This window comes from Musca autumnalis, unplaced genomic scaffold, assembly GCF_047663935.1.
Source record: "Musca autumnalis isolate F117 unplaced genomic scaffold, ASM4766393v1 scaffold_4, whole genome shotgun sequence".
Lineage (NCBI taxonomy): Eukaryota > Metazoa > Arthropoda > Insecta > Diptera > Muscidae > Musca > Musca autumnalis.
In genome coordinates, this window is record NW_027411977.1 from 45,635,090 (window position 1) to 45,643,104 (window position 8,015).

Genomic DNA, 8,015 nt, shown 5'->3' on the forward strand with positions numbered 1-8,015 from the left:
TACGCTTCTATGGGGATATAGGAAGACGTGGACCTATACTGATAATACTCTTCTGGAATATTTTATAACTCTTGGAAGACTAAATAACGAATTGCAGTCATTTCGGCGGGATATTGACGTCACAATCTTCATTATTACGAAAATCGGGAGGTACCGCTCTAAGGGGGCTATATCGAAACGTAGACCTATACCGACGAATTTTAGTCGGAAATGGGGCAATATGAAAACGTGGACCTGTACAGACAAATTTCTGGCGAACAGTTTTATATCACATTGAAGACTAAATACCAAATTTCAGCCATTTTGGTGGAAAATTGAAGCCACAACCTTCAAAATACGGAAAATCAGGAGGTACCGTTCTATGGGGGCTGTATGAAGGCATTGGCCGATACCAACAAAGTTCTGAGGTAACGTTTTATACCACTAACGTAGACTAAGTACCAAATTTCAGTCATTTCGGTGTAATAATGAAGCTAAAACCGTCAAAATACTGAAAATCGGGAGGTATCGTTCAATGGGGGCTATATGAAGGCGTGGACCGATACCGGCAAAATTCTAGGGGAAAGTTTTACACCCCTAAAGAAGACTACGTTTAAAATTTCAGCCATTTTGGTAGGATAATGAAATTAAAACATTAAAAATACCGAGAATCAGGAGTCACCGTTTTATGGGGCCTATATCAAAACGTGGACTGATATATCCCATTTTCAATACCAACCATCCTGCAAGTAATAAAAACTTTTGCACCAAATATTGACTCTCTATCTTTAAAATTGCGAGCTGTATCTTGATTTCAACATACAGACAGACGGACGGACGGACATGGTTAAATCGACTTTATAGGGTCTCGGGCGAATATTTCGATGTGTTACAAACGGAATGGCAAATTTAATTATACCCTCCATATGGTGGAGGGTATAAAAATGTTCTATAATCCCTTTCTGAAATGTGCTTCTATAGTCCCTTTCTAAAAGAAAGAAAGGGTGCTCCTATAGCTCCTTTCTGAAAGAAAGGGTGCTCCTATAGCCCCTTTCTGAAAGAAAGGATGCTCCTATAGACCCTTTCTGAAAGAAAGGGTGCTCCTATAGGCCCTTTCTGAAAGAAAGGGTGCTCCTATAGCCCCTTTCTGAAAGGAAGGATGCTCCTATAGACCCTTTCTGAAAGAAAGGGTGCTCCTATAGACCTTTTCTGAAAGAAAGGGTGCTCCTATAGACCATTTCTGAAAGAAAGGGTGCTCCTCTAGACCCTTTCTGAAAGAAAGGATGCTCCTATAGACCCTCTCTGGAAGAACGGGTGCTCTATAGACCCACTCTGAAAGAATGGGTGCTCCTATCGACCCTTTCTGAAAGAAAGGATGCTCCTATAGACACTTTCTGAAAGAAAGGGTGCTTCTATAGACCCTTCGTGAAAGAAAGGGTGCCCCTATAGACACTTTCTGAAAGAAAGGGTGCTTCTATAGACCCTTTTTGAAAGAAAGGGTGCTCCTATAGATCCTCTCTGAAAGAATGGGTGCTCCTATAGATCCTCTCTGAAAGAATGGGTGCTCCTATAGACCCTCTCTGAAAGAATGGGTGCTCCTATAGACCCTCTCTGAAAGAATGGGTGCTCCTATAGACCCTCTCTGAAAGAATGGGTGCTCCTATACACCCTCTCTGAAAGAATGGGTGCTCCTATAGACCCTCTCTGAAAAAATGGGTGCTCCTATAGACCCTCTCTGAAAAAATGGGTGCTCCTATAGACCCTCTCTGAAAGAATGGGTGCTCCTATAGACCCTTTCTGAAAGAAAGGATTCTCTTATAGAACCTTTCTGAAAGAAAGGATGCTCCTTTAGACCCTTTGTGAAAGAAAGGGTGCTCCTATTGACCCTTTCTGAAAGGATGGGTGCTCCTATAGACCCTTTCTGAAAGAAAGGATGCTCCTATAGACCCTTTCTGAAAGAAAGGGTGCTTATATAGACCCTTCCTGACAGAAAGGGTGCTCCTATAGGCCCTTTCTGAAGTAAAGGGTGCTCCTATAGATCCTTTCTGAAAGAAAGGGTGCTCCTAAAGACCCTTTCTGAAAGAAAGAATGCTCCTATAGACCCTTTCTGAATGAAAGGGTGCTCCTATAGACCCTTTCTGAATGAAAGGGTGCTCCTATAGACCCTTTCTGAAAGAAAGGGTGCTCCTATAGACCCTTTCTGAATGAAAGGGTGCTCCTATAGACCCTTTCTGAATGAAAGGGTGCTCCTATAGACCCTTTCTGAATGAAAGGGTGCTCCTATAGACCCTTTCTGAAAGAAAGGGTGCTCCTATAGACCCTTTCTGAAAGAAAGGATGCTTCTAGAGACCCTTGCTGAAAGAAAGGATGCTTTTATACTCTCTTTCTGAGAGAAAGGGTGCTTCTATAGTCCCTTTCTGAACGAAAAGGTGCTTCTATAGTCCATTTCTAAAAGAAAGGGTGCTCCTATAGACCCCTTCTGAAAGAAAGGGTGCTCCTATTGACCCTTTCTGAAAGGAAGGGTGCTCCTATAGACCCTTTCTGAAAGACAGGGTGCTCCTATAGACCCTTTCTGAAAGAAAGGATGCTCTTATAGACCCTCTCTGAAAGAATGGGTGCTCCTATAGACCCTCTCTGAAAGAATGGGTGCTCCTATAGACCCTTTCTTAAAGAAAGGATGCTCTTATAGACCCTCTCTGAAAAAATGGGTGCTCCTATAGACCCTTTCTGAAAGAAAGGATGCTCTTATAGAACCTTTCTGAAAGAAAGGATGCTCCTTTAGACCCTTTGTGAAAGAAAGGATGCTCCTTTAGACCCTTTCTGAAAGAAAGGGTGCTCCTATTGACCCTTTCTGAAAGGAAGGGTGCTCCTATAGACCCTTTCTGAAAGAAAGGATGCTCCTATAGACCCTTTCTGAAAGAAAGGGTGCTTCTATAGACCCTTCCTGATAGAAAGGGTGCTCCTATAGACCCTTTCTGAAAGAAAGGGTGCTTCTATAGACCCTTTCTGAAAGAAGGGGTGCTTCTATAGACCCTTGCTGAAAGAAAGGGTGCTTTTATACTCTCTTTCTGAGAGAAAGGGTGCTTCTATAATCCCTTTCTGAACGAAAGGGTGCTTCTATAGACCCTTTCTGAACGAAAGGGTGCTTCTATAGTCCCTTTCTGAACGAAAGGGTGCTTCTATAGTCCCTTTCTGAACGAAAGGGTGCTTCTATAGTCCCTTTCTGAAAAATGGATGCTTCTATAGTCCCTTTCTGAAAAATGGATGCTTCTATAGACCCTTTCTAAAAAAAGGTGCTTCTATAAACCTTTCTAAAAAAAGGTGCTTCTATAAACCTTTCTAAAAAAAGGTGCTTCTATAGACCTTTCTGAAAGAAAGGGCGCTTCTATAGCCCTTCTATAGACACTAGAAAGGGTCTTTCGATAGACACTAGAAAGGGTGCTTCTAAAGACCCATTCTAAAAAAGGGTGTTTCTATAGACCCTTTTTGAAAGAAAGGGTGCTTCTATAGACCCTTGCTGAAAGAAAGGGTGCTTTTATACTCTCTTTCTGAGAGAAAGGGTGCTTCTATAGTCCCTTTCTGAACGAAAAGGTGCTTCTATAGTCCCTTTCTGAAAGAAAGGGTGCTCCTAAAGACCCTTTCTGAAAGAAAGAATGCTCCTATAGACCCTTTCTGAATGAAAGGGTGCTCCTATAGACCCTTTCTGAAAGAAATGGTGCTCCTATAGACCCTTTCTGAAAGAAAGGATGCTTCTATAGACCCTTTCTGAATGAAAGGGTGCTCCTATAGACCCTTTCTGAAAGAAAGGATGCTCTTATAGACCCTCTCTGAAAGAAAGGGTGCTCCTATAGACCCTCTCTGAAAGAATGGGTGCTCCTATAGACCCTTTCTGAAAGAAAGGATGCTCCTATAGACCCTCTCTGAAAGAATGGGTGCTCCTATAGACCCTTTCTGAAAGAAAGGGTGCTCCTATAGACCCTCTCTGAAAGAATGGGTGCACCTATAGACCCTTTCTGAAAGAAAGGGTGCTCCTATAGACCCTTTCTGAAAGGAAGGGTGCTCCTATAGACCCTTTCTGAATGAAAGGGTGCTCCTATAGACCCTTTCTGAAAGAAAGGGTGCTCCTATTGACCCCTTCTGAAAGAAAGGGTGCTCCTATTGACCCTTTCTGAAAGGAAGGGTGCTCCTATAGGCCCTTTTTGAAAGAAAGGGTGCTTCTATAGACCCTTTTTGAAAGAAAGGGTGCTCCTATAGATCCTCTCTGAAAGAATGGGTGCTCCTATAGATCCTCTCTGAAAGAATGGGTGCTCCTATAGACCCTCTCTGAAAGAATGGGTGCTCCTATAGACCCTCTCTGAAAGAATGGGTGCTCCTATAGACCCTCTCTGAAAGAATGGGTGCTCCTATACACCCTCTCTGAAAGAATGAGTGCTCCTATAGACCCTCTCTGAAAGAATGGGTGCTCCTATAGACCCTCTCTGAAAGAATGGGTGCTCCTATAGACCCTTTCTGAAAGAAAGGATGCTCTTATAGACCCTCTCTGAAAAAATGGGTGCTCCTATAGACCCTTTCTGAAAGAAAGGATTCTCTTATAGAACCTTTCTGAAAGAAAGGATGCTCCTTTAGACCCTTTGTGAAAGAAAGGGTGATCCTATTGACCCTTTCTGAAAGGAAGGGTGCTTCTATAGACCCTTCCTGAAAGAAAGGGTGCTCCTATAGACCCTTTCTTAAAGAAAGGGTGCTCCTATAGATCCTTTCTGAAAGAAAGGGTGCTCCTAAAGACCCTTTCTGAAAGAAAGAATGCTCCTATAGACCCTTTCTGAATGAAAGGGTGCTCCTATAGACCCTTTCTGAAAGAAAGGGTGCTCCTATTGACCCTTTCTGAAAGAAAGGATGCTTCTATAGACCCTTGCTGAAAGAAAGGGTGCTTTTATACTCTCTTTCTGAGAGAAAGGGTGCTTTTATACTCTCTTTCTGAGAGAAAGGGTGCTTCTATAGTCCCTTTCTGAACGAAAAGGTGCTTCTATAGTCCCTTACTAAAAGAAAGGGTGCTCCTATAGACCCTTTCTGAAAGAAAGGGTGCTCCTATAGACCCTTTCTGAAAGAAAGGGTGCTCCTATATACCCTTTCTGAAAGAAAGGGTGCTCCTATAGACCCTTTTTCAAAAGACAGGGTGCTCCTATAGACCCTTTCTGAAAGAAAGGATGCTCTTATAGACCCTCTCTGAAAGAATGGGTGCTCCTATAGACCCTCTCTGAAAGAATGGGTGCTCCTATAGACCCTTTCTGAAAGAAAGGATGCTCTTATAGACCCTCTCTGAAAGAATGGGTGCTCCTATAGACCCTTTCTGAAAGAAAGGATGCTCTTATAGAACCTTTCTGAAAGAAAGGATGCTCTTATAGAACCTTTCTGAAAGAAAGGATGCTCCTTTAGACCCTTTCTGAAAGAAAGGATGCTCCTATTGACCCTTCCTGAAAGGAAGGGTGCTCCTATAGACCCTTTCTGAAAGAAAGGATGCTCCTATAGACCCTTTCTGAAAGAAAGGGTGCTTCTATAGACCCTTCCTGAAAGAAAGGGTGCTCCTATAGACCCTTTCTGAAAGAAAGGATGCTCCTATAGACCCTTTCTGAAAGAAGGGGTGCTTCTATAGACCCTTGCTGAAAGAAAGGGTGCTTTTATACTCTCTTTCTGAGAGAAAGGGTGCTTTTATACTCTCTTTCTGAAAGAAAGGATGCTCCTATAGACCCTTCTGAAAGAAAGGATGCTCCTATAGACCCTTTCTGAAAGAAGGGGTTCTTCTATAGACCCTTGCTGAATGAAAGGGTGCTTTTATACTCTCTTTCTGAGAGAAAGGGTGCTTCTATAATCCCTTTCTGAAAGAAAGGGTGCTTCTATAGTCCCTTTCTGAACGAAAGGATGCTTCTATAGTCCCTTTCTGAACGAAAGGGTGCTTCTATAGTCCCTTTCTGAACGAACGGGTGCTTCTATAGTCCCTTTCTGAAAATGGATGCATCTATAGACCCTTTCTAAAAAAGGGTGCTTCTATAGACCCTTTCTAAAAAAAGGTGCTTCTATAGACCCTTTATGAAATTGTAAAACCGAGTGTAGAATGAAACCACATGATTTTATCATAAGAATGTCTGTCTTTGTTTTTATGTCAGTGAATTTGTCGATTTGTCAAAATGCATTCTATTCGGCATATGTTGTGTCGCTCTCTTATTTTGTATAAGGCTGTTTCATTGTAAATGTTTGTACAACAACAGTTGAACAAAATATTACATTTTATTGTTGGTGTTTTTCCAATTGCATTGAGCTTTCTTATCGTTTTTCCACGCGACAAGGTTACTATGCTATACTTACTACGAAGCGGTCTGATAAGTTGGAGTTTGCATTTGTTTCCTTGTAAAATTTAACAAAAAGTAAGGCATTATTTTTCAGCCTAATGGTAATGTAGAAGATTGCTTGTTTTTATTACATTATAATGGGTTAATCGGTTCATGTTTGGTAAGGGCTTTTGCTGAAGTATCCTGGTACTTATTAAAATTTCTGACCATCTAAATAGGTAAATATTTTATTTTATTGAAATATTTAGTTTGTTAGATAAAGCTTCATACCAACCTCGTTGTCGTTGTTTGCAACATTTTTATTTTGCTTCATGAGAAACTTATTTTCAAAACAACAACAAAACCTCCGTAACTGTCTGTTTATAACCACAGGCGTGAAAGGTTTCCTCGTATATTCACAATTTTTGTTTACATATTTATGCACTCAATGTTCAAGTCAAAACAGTGTCAGTTCGTCACTCTGTCATTCATAGATTTTAGCCACAGTATAAGTCATAGATATCGACACCGCACCAGTCAGTCAACAAGTCAGACAAACACAAGACAATACAGCAGTTTGAAAAATCAAAACAATTTAGCCAATTCATAGTTTTGCTTGAATCTCTGTTGAATAACGTGGATATCTTTGTTTTAATGTTGTATTTGCGATATGCGATATTCAATAGGATTTCTAAATAATTTATAGATCTTCTATAGGTCGATTTATCATAGAAGACATTTCTAGGATGATACACTTTGTATAGTTCTTCTATGTTTCCGATACCTTCTGCAGTTTTACCTAAGATACAAACTATAGGCTTTCAATCAATAACCGTGGAAAACCGGGATCCCGATCATCTATAAATCGCACACAATTCGAAGCCGACCCTCGATATGATTTGGGATGGACTTATTCATATGAGATAAGTAGTAACAACTTGAGGGGATCCAAGAAGTATATCTCTCTATAAAACACCTTCAGAAATTATTATTTGCAGGGTGTATTTTATTCGACCATATACCTACGACCTCAAATATTCCTTTCGCTTGTCTATCTGTGTGTGTACCTGAAAAAATATGAAAAGTGCAAAACCGTCAACCAAAAGTGCAAAAAATTCGTAAACACCGCCTCTTTAGTTTGTTTTGTTGTAGATTTGGTCTTACAACCACAACAACAAACAAGACCGACAACTTTGTTGTTTTGTATTTGTCGTAATCTACGCCGCCGGTCTACGTCGTCGCCAGTATTGTTGAATGCAAAAGGAGAGCAAAAAAAGACCATCAGTTTGTGATTGTGACCCACTTTTTGGATACTCCACAATAACAACAACAACGACAGCGATGGAAGCAAAATTTTACTTTTAATATTTGTTCCACAATGGAATGCCGCATATTGTTGGCTGTACTGAGGAATTGTTGGCGCTGCTGCTGTTGCCTCCGCTGTTGTTGGTGTTATTCATTACGATGATATGTTGCGGTTGTTGTTTTTATTATTGCAGTTTGATAGATATACTACTGGCCATTATGTAATCCAAATAGCTAAATATTTTTAATGGATTGTTTTTTTTTTTTTTTTTTTTTTTTTTTGCTTAAATTGAACAAAAGAAACAAAACCAAACTTTCAAAAAGATCTTGGCTAGATTTGATAAAAATTGAATAATAAATTACTGGCCATTTTCACAGACAATGGTCATCTCAAAAATGCATTCAAAG